The sequence below is a fragment of the Pollicipes pollicipes genome, unplaced genomic scaffold (assembly GCF_011947565.3).
Source record: "Pollicipes pollicipes isolate AB1234 unplaced genomic scaffold, Ppol_2.1 Scaffold_7231;HRSCAF=8579_pilon_pilon_pilon, whole genome shotgun sequence".
Taxonomy (NCBI): domain Eukaryota; kingdom Metazoa; phylum Arthropoda; class Thecostraca; order Pollicipedomorpha; family Pollicipedidae; genus Pollicipes; species Pollicipes pollicipes.
Window position 1 is genome coordinate 25,804,285 of NW_023597034.1, and position 13,110 is coordinate 25,817,394.

At 54.9% G+C, this 13,110-nt stretch overlaps 1 pseudogene; it reads left to right on the forward strand.

Annotated features, from left to right (window-relative positions):
* The first annotated feature begins 377 nt into the window (after positions 1-377).
* LOC119109894 (mitogen-activated protein kinase ERK-A-like) overlaps positions 378-13,110 on the forward strand; it is a 56,135-nt pseudogene continuing 43,402 nt past the window's right edge.

Consider the following 13,110-nt stretch of genomic DNA (forward strand, 5'->3'; position numbering starts at 1 on the left):
GCGCCTGCCTGCAATAGCGACACCCGCGCGCTTGTTGTCACGTGGTGTGACGCTATCCAGCCTTCCATGAAGCGTGCAGCGCACCAGAGGTGTTACTCCGCCGCCCGTACGCCAGCTGCGTTTCCGCTGCCTGGCAGAGGCCACCCACTTAACCGTGTTTATCTTGCAGGGCCGGAAGGAGACGGGGTACGTCGCGGAGCGCATGACGTCGCCTGTCCTGGGCTGCAATCTGGCCGACGGACGGAAGCCGGGCCGGGCCCAGGCCTCGTGGTGAGACGGGGTGAGCGCGCGCCGCCGCCGCCGCCGCCCCCGCCCGTGTGAGCCGCGCCGCGCCGCGCCCAGTGGCGCTGCCTCGCCGAGCCGCGCTGGACCGGGCTGCCGCCATGGGGCCGGTGACCGCCGCCGCCGTGCTGCTCACATGCTGCGCCGCCGCCCTTCTCACCGATGTGGCAGCCGCCTCCACCCTGGAGCTGCGGAAGGGCATGTGAGTACAGGACCGAGTCGCGCCACGCGCAGATTCAGGCTGCCTGGGACTGGGGATTGGGAGACTGAAAGGAATCTTGACAATCTACCCACACATCTTAGTCTCTCTCCTTCCATTTTGAGTGAGGCTTTGCATTTATTTGGGGCCTGATTTCACTAACGCTTGTATCGGATCTCTAATGAAAATCCCGAACCACACAGTAAGATGTCGAAGACCAGAAAATGCGTGTTTTACGAGTGCATTTTCTCGCTTCCCCATCCTCATCGTATTCTACGAAACTCCGCCGCCGCTTCCACCAAACATCTCCCGTCATTTTCCAGCTCCCGCGACGCCCTTATTTACCTAAAACATCGTCGCCATGTCGTAAGCCGGTCCTGCTACGCCCACGTGGTCATTAGCGGCCGGGCGGGGCGGCTGGCGCGCACGCCGCTTACCACTACTCAGTGGCCGGTCGCCCGTCTCGTCGCGAGCGGCCGGAGACCGGGCCTCGTCCGGGCGGCCCTGCCGACCTACCGCACCCCGCACCACGCAGCCATTGTGTGCACGCTCACACTGAGCAAACGTGTGCACAGCCGAGCGCTGCAGGTGTTTCTGTGTGCATGCCGGAACCGGAACCGACGCACGTGCCGGGTACGCACGTGCGCGGCACGCGCTCGGCGGGCAAGGCTCGGCCACAGCACATAGACAAACAGCGGACGTCGAGCGCTGGACGCCGGCCGCGTCGGCTAGGATCGGCATGTCGGTCACCGTGGCGGCAGTCTGTGCCATGTGCCGGGGGGGGGGGGGGTCTCGGTCAGATCCACCACCGATCGGATGTATTGGACCCGAGGGGGAAAGCCTGCGCACCTCTTCTGACCGCCCGCAGGGGTGAAGGGCAGCAGGTAAGAATATGCCTGGGTGCTTCGGCACGTGACGAACAGCTGATCCGGTCCAAGAAAGTGGTGGGAGCGTCGTTCTGGGTTGTTTGGCCCAACACAGGTCGGAAAGAGCATGTTAACATGATGTCTTTATTTAATGAGGCGTGAAGATCCCGAGGCCGTTTCCGTCTTTGCGACATATGACGCATTCAGGCAGAGGTAAGCCCTTTGGTGATAAAGGTAACACGAGGGTGAATAAGTCTTAGTCGGTGGGGGATCTTTTATCATATCACTCATCGCAAACATGATAAGATTTTCATTTCTCCCGCGAATGATACCGAGTGATCCGAACTTATTATAACTATTGTCTTATTGTGCGTTAAGTAAACTCCTTACCAACTCTCTCAATAATAGAGCTGTGACATGTATGCAAAAGACGTATTGCAATGCACCAAAATTGCAACACGTATGCAAAATGGGTTTGTTTTGTTTGGTGACAGACTGATCAAAATATTCGCTGGTGACAACGTGAGTACAAACTGCATGAATGACGCAGTACATCACTGTTATTGCCGATATGAAAATTACCGATTTGGAGTAATTCATCCATAGAGCACCAAAACCTTACCGTGAGGTCGAGTGTGACCGTGACGTCATAATCAGTCTCATGACGATGCTGGTGTCGGCTGTGTTCCCGGAGTGGGAGTGGCGCTCCGAACAACGAGCGGCTTGGACCGCTGGCTGCCACATCCCTGGACTAGTCCGCGTCACTGCGCCGTTATGTGACGTCACCAGACCGTTGTTGTCACGTCATCGAACCGGTTTGTCATGCCCCAGGATCGATACGTCATGTCACCAAAGCAGTCTGACACGTCACCGGACTAGCGGACCAATCTGTCGGGTCACTAGACCAGTATGTCATGCTACCAGACCTGTCTGTCACGTTGTTGCAAGTCCGTCACGTCATTGAATCAGGCTGCCACGTCACCGGGCCAGTCCGCCGGGCCACCGGGCCTGTCTGCCGGGTTACCGGACTAGTGTGTCGGGTCACCGGACTAGCGTGTCGGATCACCGGACCAGTCTGCTGGGTCACAGAGTGGGATGCCTGATCACCGGACTAGCCTGCCGGGTAATCGGACTAGTCTGACGGGTCACCGGACCTGTCTGCCGGGTCACCGGGCCAGTCTGTCGGGTCATGGCAGCGGTCTCTGACGTCACTGAGCTGCGGCCGCGGGGACAGCAGCGCGCGATGACAGCAGCGGCGGGCGGCCGACCACGACCCGTGTTTAGCACCGGACGGCAATCGTGATGGATGGAAGGCCGACCCCGTCGCCGGGCCTGGGCAATAGCCCGCCCTGTTTGTCATGGCAGCCGCACGAGCCACAGGGGCGTGGCGTCAGGAGGTGACGTAGTGCACGCCGTCTGGCCGGCCTCCCGCCGAGAGCCCGCCGGCCACGGCTATTTGGAATGTCGAGCTGCGATCCACTGGAGCTGGGGAGTTTTATGGGTCCGTCAACCGCAGAGGTTGTTTGTGCCATTGGAGCTGTCCTTGCGCGATGATCCAGGAGTTATCGCGCCGGGGTGGTTTCGTCACAAACAGGTGGTGGCTAGACGTGTGATGTTCGGGGAGAAGGTGCACGTCTTGCCGCCATAATTGGTGGCAAGGGCTTGTCTGTGTCCAGTCTGCCTGCTATGTCAGGTCGTGCTTGGCTGGAAGCTGGTGCTCTGCTGGTGACGGGATGGCGGGCTGCGTGCCCTTTGGGGGGGGGGGGAGGAGGGTGACGTGTTGACGGGGTCGTGCCGCCGATGGTAAATAGACAGATCGCTCATTTATGGCGTACTTTGGCGAGTCGGGTGGCTGGGTCAACACACACACACACACACACACCGGGTAGGGGGCTCCTGTGTGCTGTGCAGACGGCTGGGGAGGATGGGGAGGAGGGAGTGGCGGTGCAGCTCGGGGGAGGCCGCAGTTTAAGGTTGTGGCGCACTGACTCCGCCCGGAGCTGGCGGCCGGGACATCTACCGGAGGTCAGGTCAGGTCGCAGGAGGGTTCGGTGTTTAGCCATCCAAATGTCCCCAAAAGGCCGGACCGGGCTGCCATGTCACCCTGTTTGCTGGTAGTGGGAGAGTTCGGCCCGTAAGATGAGTTAAGCCTTGAGGAGTAACTAGACCGTTTGGAGAGCTCCACTATTTATCTCGAAGCTCTTGAGCTTGTGCGGATGCCAGCGACTGTGGCCGCGATTAGTTCATCCCGAATGCATGGCACTTGGGTCCGCGGTCTATTCGGTCAATGAAGCCTATAGTCTTATTGTCTAAAGTAGCCAACCAATATGATGTTATTCCACATCGAGTCCTTCATCATGATTAACGCAGCATAATCCAACTGAGAAATGACGGCTTCGCATACCACTTCACATGAGAACTGTGGCCGGTTGGTGTGAATATGGACCACGTGAACCAGCTCGCTTCCTAACTATGTGCGGCCTCTTGCCATGGAAGGGGCTGTCGCTCGTGGTCCGAGCTAGGCGCTCACCTGCGCGCGCCTCGGCGGTCGCCGCACTCAACTTAGTGCGCAGGGCTGGAGGATGCGGTTTTGCCGCCTTGTGGCGGCCTACCCCGCCCGGCGACGCCCATAGTCAAGGTCGCGTTACTTCACGTCACGTCATTGGTCAAGGTCACGTGAATGCGCTCAATGTATTGTAATAGGTGTTAGCGGGCTCAGCCCAGGACAAGTCAAGTTACGCATGATGTCACACACAGATCGCTGGAGCTTGAATACATCCTATTTTTGGCTGTGCTGAATATGCAAAGACGTATGTTGAGTATGAGAAATCGTGATGAATGAGTCTCGGCCAGAACATCGTGTTGTCAAGTGGTGGGTCAATAGCAAGAGTTCTGCGCGGTCCGCTTAAGACGTAGAATTTGTAACTTAAAACGAGTCGGCACATCTTTCGCAACGCTTTGCCCCAGATATGGGCCCGCCAGCATGGTGCATCCGTTATGTTATCATGTCACAGAGTGAGGCACGTGCAGTTTATGCACCCTGTTCCCGCGTCGTTTGCGGTCGACATGTTGGTTCTTGTGGCGGAACAGTTGGTGACAGTGCTGCGGGCCGGAGGGCCGGCTGTCCGAGCAGGGAGACTGCTGGGCGGGACCAAGAGTCCTGCTCCCAGCGACCCTTTCCAGAGGATCCCGCTGAGATCATCTGTTTATAATCGGTGGGCATGAGATGGCGTATTCATCTCTGCAAGCATTGCAAGCCCGCCGGCACACCCTCGCCCCAGACGGTGACGAAGCGTCGGTGCGGAATTAACAATTAATCAGCGGAGGCGATAACTCACTGTTCGTCCATCTCATGTCTGTACACAAGCCGCATCCCCTGAAAGTGGGGCATATTTGTATACGGATACCACTGCTCGGCGTAAAGTACAGTGCCGGGATGGTTCTCAGACCATGTTTGTCTTCGTGATTAGCCAGGATTCTTTCTTTCGTCATCGGTACCTGCCACCATCCCTTTCCTGCGAGTCCCAGTGTCCGTGCTTCATATCCGCCATCAGTCTGTCCAGCGGCGCAGCCGAGGGGCTTTTGGGTCAATTTCCCTATTGAGGTGGTAACGATCCCTGGGGCCAGAGAACCCGTCACCTACTTCTGGCTGTTTAATGCGCAAGTGATGTCGCCGTCATGTAAACGTACGACTGCTAAAATATAAAAGCGAGCCCTCGAGACGTCTTAATGGAATTCTCAGTTTATCAAGGTCTCCCGAATCCAAAAGCAGTGCATCTCCAGCGAAGAAGCGGGTGCCTTGGCTGAACGAGCTCCACAGATTGTATCTGGTCCTTTCCTGCGCCAAATGCTGACTTCGGCACCGTCCCTGCGTATCGCAAACCATACCGTTGTGCCTGCAGCTCCCCCACACGCCTGCCCTTCTGCCTCTGCCGCGCCTTCGTCACCGCCTCTGCCGCCATCCACCCACCCGCCCTCGCCGCCACACACCGCCGCCGCGTGCGGGCCGTCGCCGCCGACGGAGCCGGCCGCGTCAGACGCCGCCGGGGACGTGACCGGCCGCGTCAGACGCCGCCGAGGACGTGACCACCGCCGGGGACGTGACCGGCCGTGTCAGACGCCGCCGGGGACGTGACCGGCCGCGTCAGACGCCGCCGGGGACGTGACCGGCCGCGTCAGACGCCGCCGAGGACGTGACCGCCGCCGGGGACGTGACCGGCCGTGTCAGACGCCGCCGGGGACGTGACCGGCCGCGTCAGACGCCGCCGGGGATGCGGCTCCGTCGACGGCCGATCACGGCGCGGCGCCGCCGACGCCAAGCCAAACAGCCGCCGGTCGCGTCGTCGACGCCGAACGGCCGTTAAACGCTGCCGACGATCGCGTAATCCCCCGTCAGTCTCCGATGTTGGGGCGGGATCAGTGTCAAGGCCGGGGAGGGACGGCCGGCGCCGACGACCGCCAGCTAAACAGAGATCGCTGTTGTTTGGGTTCGGTGGAACCGACAGCTGTCATTTACCCTCCTGATTGCTCCGAGCGTTTGCTCGTAATCTACGTAGGGTTGGTGGGTCCCTTTAAAGCGTCCGATTCGTATATAACGCTTGATCTTACTAACTCATGTTTTCACGTTTGTGAATGTACACTCAGTGTAGGTGTACGTACATAGGAACAATTCAGTACATCCCTAACGCCTACAAATATGTGTAATATATCATGTAAACACTCCCAGAGGACCCGCAAAGTTTAAATTAAGTAGAATCAATATGGCAGTTATTGCCACATTGCGATATTCTCCAAATTGCCATATTCTCAAAGACAAGAGATATAATTTGAGAAATGGTGGATAAGCTGTCCGAGCTAGTATAAATGCTATCCCGCTCTTCGACAGCTCGGCATTTTCTAGCTGGGTCATGTGACCATGGATAAGCACTGCAGCTTGTTTATAGGTGCAGTATGCCGTGGTAAAATGAACTGCCAGCGCACGCGTGAAAGTAAGCCATAGGATTCTCCGCATGCTGTCCCATCATTGATGCGATAGTTTGCCTCCACCACGCTTATTCCGTCTGTCGCCACGTCCACATTTAAAGAGTGGTAGCCGCTGTGTTGGAATTTTTCGGATAGGAAAGGGTAACTAACACTTGTCGGGGAACACCAGTAGGAAATCGCCCTCCAACTTTGTAAAAATGGTCCTACCATTTTCATATGAGTATGTTCCATCCACCTTATTCCATGCGAAGGTGGATTCATATTGCCTTACGGGTGGTTTTGTAGCTGCATTCCATATTGATGGGGTCAGCATTCCAAAACTTGTTGATTTTCTTAAAAACGTCATATAACCTGCCAAATGGGAGCTTCCTGAGTTTCAGAGGCGCTTACAGAAACGATTGGTGGCAGACATGTCAGTACAAAACATGGATTGTTAAAGACGAGCGACTGGAGGTTTCCAACATAAAAAAACATGGCGGAAAACGTACCATATACACAAATCACAAGACGCTTGCAAATAAATGACGCCATGCGGTTGTATGGCAAGGCAGTAAGCCACATTTGTTTTGTCCTCAGCCATTACACAAAAGAAAATGGCATTCTTCTTTTTGATTGTTGGTATTATGTATATTGACGATGATGAGATTTCAGAAATGTATAAAGGTGTCGGTAAGGATCGGGTTAGTCAATATGGATGGCAGGCGAGTGAGTCATGTCAAAGGTGTACAGTTATTATTGTTTCTATGCTGCGATATCTGCCCATGATTCCAACAAGATTTTGCGTATGTTTAATAAAACGCAACAGGAATGGAGTCAGGTAACATAACAGGAAGCGCGTGGAATTCTATTATGATAATTAGTTAATGTAACCACAATATTGCAAAGTGTCATGTTAGGAAACCGTGAGTGTTAGCTAACATTTAATGTGGCTACAGTATTACAAAATGCTAATGGCTACATTATCACAAAGTGTTATGACGGGAAACAAGGACTGTTAATCAAAAGGCTCCATTGCTTAGCATCCCTACATTCACCATGAGCGAGGCAACGGGCCGTTTTGCAATTGTTCTGGTCTTACGAACGAGGTTTTCCATCGTTGTCTCGTGGGCAGCATTGACGTAAAGAGCTTAATGTTTTCTTCCTGAGCATACTTGTGTCTGCCACTTACATATTGAAGCCGGTTTGGTTTTTAACAACAATCGCACTTCCTAAAGCGTTCAGTAATTTCAACCAAGTCCAGGCGAAGTAAGCAGAATATACTGATAAGCCCTGCTCAGGAAAACATTTCCCTCTCCCCTGCCCGCACTGGAATAGATTTGCATGTGTATGACATTTCGTTTCTATTCAGTTATAGCTGTTAGTGTACAACTGATAATTTGTTTTCCACAAGTTAACGTGTTTGAGATATTTTGTCATGAGCCAAAAGTGTTTAAGGACGGAATACATTAGCACGCTTGTTTAGGGCTATCGTTGACTTCTCCAAATGAGAATGTATAAGACTATAAGAATATGTATATATATATATATATATATATATATATATATATATATATATACGTCAAAAAGTTCAACCTCGCAAATTAGTTTGATCCCTGGAACCACAAAATCGGCCCAGAAAATGTTAAAAGCTCACTGAGTATCAAATCAACCCCCGCATATAATTCCAACGAAATCCACCGCATGAAAATAGGGTTACGAAGACTGGTAAAAAGCCTTGACAGTTGACCCTTCAGCCCGTCCGCTGGTAAACCGCTTCCCGCGGCAACACATTGCGACCGCATTACAGAGCTGCTCTGCGATGTTGTGCAGGCCGACGCGTCCAGGGGCGGCCGCGTCGCGTCACTGCCACTTCAGCTGACTTCATCGGCCTCTCCGCTCCCTAATTTCATCGAGTCTGATCTGGATGAACTGCAGGGCCTTTAGTGCCCCGTTCACTGTATAACGACGCAGTGGCGCGGCTCCCACGTCACCTCTCGTGACCTCTACCAGCAACGCGGCTTCAATGTCATCCTCGTGACCTTGTCTAATGACCCCCGTGACCTTTACCAACGGCACGGCTCCCAAGTCACACCTCATGACCTTATGAATATCAACCGCCGCAGTCCTGGCGCCACCGCTCTGGAGGCTTCAGTTCCCGCGGTGAACGGAGAGGCCTGCGTGTCCCTCCGGCGACACGGGAGCGGTGAATGATGTGTATTGCATTGTGCCATGGTGGTCCACAGCCTTGGGAACTTTATCTTCAAAACAAGACAATTTACAGCGCACAGGAGTTCGTTTTTTACCGTGCGGCGTCAGTGCTCGTGGCGCGTGGATGTTATCCGCCCGCCTGACGTCAGAACGGAGCCCGCCTCGCGGCACAGGTCATATAGCTTCGAGGAATAAAACACGCAAATGGGCATTGTGGTGTTATGCGCTCCCTGCGCTTTTGCGCTTCTTTTACTTTGTGTAGAAGAGCTGAGAGACGTGCGTTGTTTCTGAAATAATTCGATGCGCTCTTACAGCGTGAGTTTAGCCATTTGCTAGCCAGCCGTCGTTCGCCAAGCACTTGACCGAATTGGTCGGCCCTGTTTGCATTCCTGCTGTCGCCCGGAGCCCGTCGGAGCGAGCTGAACTGGTGTTGACAGACCGGCACGCTAAAAGGCAGCCACAAGCACTGATGCGCAGCCAAACACCCAGTGAAAAGTGGGACGAAGTCTTTTTCTGTCCGGTAGTGTTCTTGTATTGTAGAGGCGGCTTGTGTTTGTAAAGCTAACACGTAAAATCCAGTTAGGTAGCTGGTGGAATGGCGAATAACCGCGTCCGCCTGGCACATTTTCTTCTTGTGTAACGTGGCCCAAACATCTCAATAAAGATTAAGCGACAGATAGTATCACTGGCACTTAATGATGTGCCGAACACCTGGTTCGTTTATAAACACTCCCAGCTTGGCGATCACAGTGGTGACCGGTCACCGTTACAGCGGCTCTGCATCAGCACCGGTCACCGGTACAGCGGCTCTACATCGGTACCGGTCACTGATATGGCGGCTTTGAATCAGCACTAGTTACCGGGACAGCGGCTTTGCATCAGTACCGGTCACCAGGACAGCGGTTCTGCATCAGCACCGGTTACCGGTACAGCGGCTCTGCAACCGCACCGGTCACCGGTACAGCAACTCGGCATCAGCACCGGTCACCGGTACAGCGACTGTGCATCCGCACCGGTCACCGGTACGGCGGTTCTGCATCAGCACCGGTCACCGGGACAGCGGCTTTGCATCAGCACCGGTCACCGGTGCAGCAGCTCGGCATGTGCACCGGTCACGTGGACAGCGGCTTTCCATCAGCACTGGTCACCGGGACAGTGGTTCTGCATCAGTACCGGTCACCGGGACAGCGGCTTTGCACCAGCATGAGTCACCGGGACCTAAGCTCTGCATCAGCATCGGTCACCGGTACAGCGCCTTTGCATCATCACGGATCACCGGTACAGTTGCTCTGCATCGGCGCCGGTCACCGGTACAGCGCCTTTGCATCATCACGGATCACCGGCACAGTTACTCTGCATCAGCACCGGTCACCGGTACAGCAGCGCGGCATCTGCACCGGTCACCGGTACAGCGGCTTTGCATCATCATCGATCACCGGTACAGTTACTCTGCATCAGTACCAGTCAGCGGAACAGTTGCTCTGCATCAGTACCGGTCACCGGGCGGTGGTTCTGCATCAGTACCGGTCGGTGCCGGGCAGGTGGCGTCTCGTCGGCACCATCCCGTCCACGCCGCCTGACCGGAGGCGGCATCGGCCGCGCTATGGCATCCCACTCCGGATAGCTATGTAGCCACTGTGTGAACTGGCCCGTCGGTGGAGAGCTGCAGTGTCTCTACGTTGAGAGACGTAGCAGCGGGGGACGGTCTATCGGGCCTGAGGTTTAACAATTCCGCAAACGACTGGAGTATACAGTTTTCGACACTTGATTGCATGCATGTTCCCACTGTTCATAATTACCATAAGCCTAAACAGCTCTTTGGTGACGCCACGATTTTCTGAACTGCCCTTTTCTCCTGTCTGGGAACAAAACAGTTCTACCCCGTGTGGTGCTTCCAGCCGCGCTCTTCGACCCCCCCCCCCCCTCTTCCCCTCCCGTCCTGCCCTCGCACGTTCCCCCCATTTAACATGCCGCCCGCACCTCCTCCAAATACGTGCCGTGAAGCTGCACCCTGTCACGACGCTCACGCGATCGGACGCCACCGTCCAGGCTGTGGCCAGCTCCCGAGCCCGCCTATCTGGCGGCGCGCTGACGCCGCTCCGGTGGCCTTCCGTCACCGCCCGCCCCCGCCGGCGCGGTTTTTTGGGGCGGAGGGTTTGGTTTGGCGGTGGGTGGGCGGCCGACGGCGCGAGAGAGCGCCAGCTCGAGGGGTCGGGGCAGTGAGGTCATGTCTGTCGCCCCCAGCGCAGCTCAGCGCCGACAGTCAGCGGCGGACCGCCCGCCGCCTCTCCGTGTTGGTCTGTGCTGGTCGTTGCCGGCGTCACACCCGTGCATTCCGCCTCAGAGACAGCCTTAGCTTCTGAGAGAGTCATCACGGGACCGGGGCCTCACGTGGGCTACTGAGCACACCTGGCTAGCCCCTGCGCGCCTTCCGCGTCCCGTGTGCCGCGCCTTTCCGTACGGTACGCATTGTGCCCGTGGATGGGGCCAAACGGCGCCTGCGTTTACAAAGAGACGCGGGGCTCGTAAATCTTACCAATAAAGGGAGGTGCCCAACCGAGGGGATTACGTTGACCTGGGTGTGACTTAGACGTGCGCCCAAAAGAAATATCTTCGTTTCTCGGGGTGCAGCATTTGATTAAGTGATCTGGGTTGGGAATGCCATGAAAACAGGGTGGGCGTCGAATTCCTTCAGGAGGCAATAGCGTTTGCCAAGAAAAGCAAATTTAATTCCAAAGCCTTAGTCTGCCGAGAGCGTTGATACCACTGAACCCAACAAACAGCTGAGCGGCTTCTCGTGAGCAAAACCTCTTTTAAAAAACCCGGTGTGAGTAGGCAGATACGGAGTCAGCCGAGCTCGATGCTCATGGCGCTGCTGCGGCAGCACGTGGTCCATCCATCGCACAAGATGTCCTGCAACGACATCACGCCCAAGGACGCAGCAAAAGTACGGGCCGTGCCGCGACCCGAGCGTCCAGCAAGATCCGGCCTCGAGCAGACGCCACTAGTCGCGTGGCCTTGCGTCACGTTTCCGCCGGACGAAGATGCCACGACATGACTGAGGCCGGGAGACGGACAGTCTTGGCAATGGTTGGGATTCCCGGGGGACCTCCACTGTGTTGAAACGCCCCGTGCCGGCGGCCTGCGGTCGGACATGCAGCAGCGCGAGTCACGTGTTTTTTATGACGACCGCTCCAGTTTTTCCGCCGGCCTCCTAATGACGTTGATGGGTCATGATAGCGAGCAGGATTGCCTGTCGTGTAGTGACATGGCGTGTCAAAATCTTCATCAGATTATTTCGGGGCTGATTTACATAGCTCGGGAATAATTAATAACCGTTTTTATGATGCCTCAGCGCGGCAGCATACTTGGCCGGTGCATATAGAGCTCCGTGGCCAAAGCTACTCCAGAGCTACGGCTCGCGCTGAAGGGTTGATTTGTGTGCCGACTACCTATTCACTGTTAAGACAACGGTGTTTCTTTGCCGTTGTGTGAGGTACGGATGTTCTCGACGAAGTCTTCGGCGCAATTTGTCGACGCACGTCTTTGATTCGGTCAAATCTCTTCGGGAGGTGCGGGTCGACACTGGGTGCATACGTGAGGGTTACGGGCCCTGGGCACACGGTTTAGAGAAAATTCATCGAGATTCAGACAATCGGGCAGTGAACCTGGCATTGCGGCATTGTCCTAATAGGTTTATGGTATGGTATAATTTTTATGTGCACCATCCCTACATCATGAATTGTGTCAGCGAAATATTTTTTTTTTGCACCTCTGTGAGTCTGCGGCGCTCTGCAGGATGTTTTCTATGTTTGTAAATATTAGTAAGAGTTACTTTTAGATTAATCCTACAATCTAACAGACTTAATTCCAATAGGTTTGATTTCTTTACTTGCATGTTTCATATCGCTCAGACATAGGCACAAAATACCACACGTAGCACAATTGTAGCAAAGAAATGCCACAAGCATGTTAACTGCGGTAAGCAGATACCCCAAGCATGATTACAGCAGGCAGATGCCTAGCTATGATTGTCTAGAATGACGGCCGAAAGATTTGACAGTCTTATGACCGGGATACATCTACTGAAGAATTGTCCCAGCTCCACATGTTCCAGATAATGTATTTGTATCAGAGTCACCTACGCGTGTCTCCGGCATCGGCTCGTCTCGGTGGCTCTGAAGTGTCCACGTATTTTGTTCGCCCCAATGCTACGAAGACCCTGGAACTTCAGCAAAAACCGGTCCCATTCCATGCCTGAATCAATGACATAAACGTCTGAGAACGAACCTAATGCGGTGATGAAGAGCGACGGGGCATCGATGGCCTCTTGGCTTGCTTATTATTTGATGGTGGCGAGGAGAGGGGAATTAGATCAGTGCGACTGATAAGGTTTGACAGCTTCCCTGATTTGTGGGATGAGCCTCACAGAAGGCCCCAGAGGACAGGGCCGTTACGCGACCGGTTCAGCACCTACACACCTAAAGTTTGTCGGTTTTATGCCATGAACAGTTTCGTCGTCGTCAGAGTCAGCCCACCAATTTTTGGGCACCGTGTGAACACGGTAAATTTCAGACCGTTGCATGTTCTGAG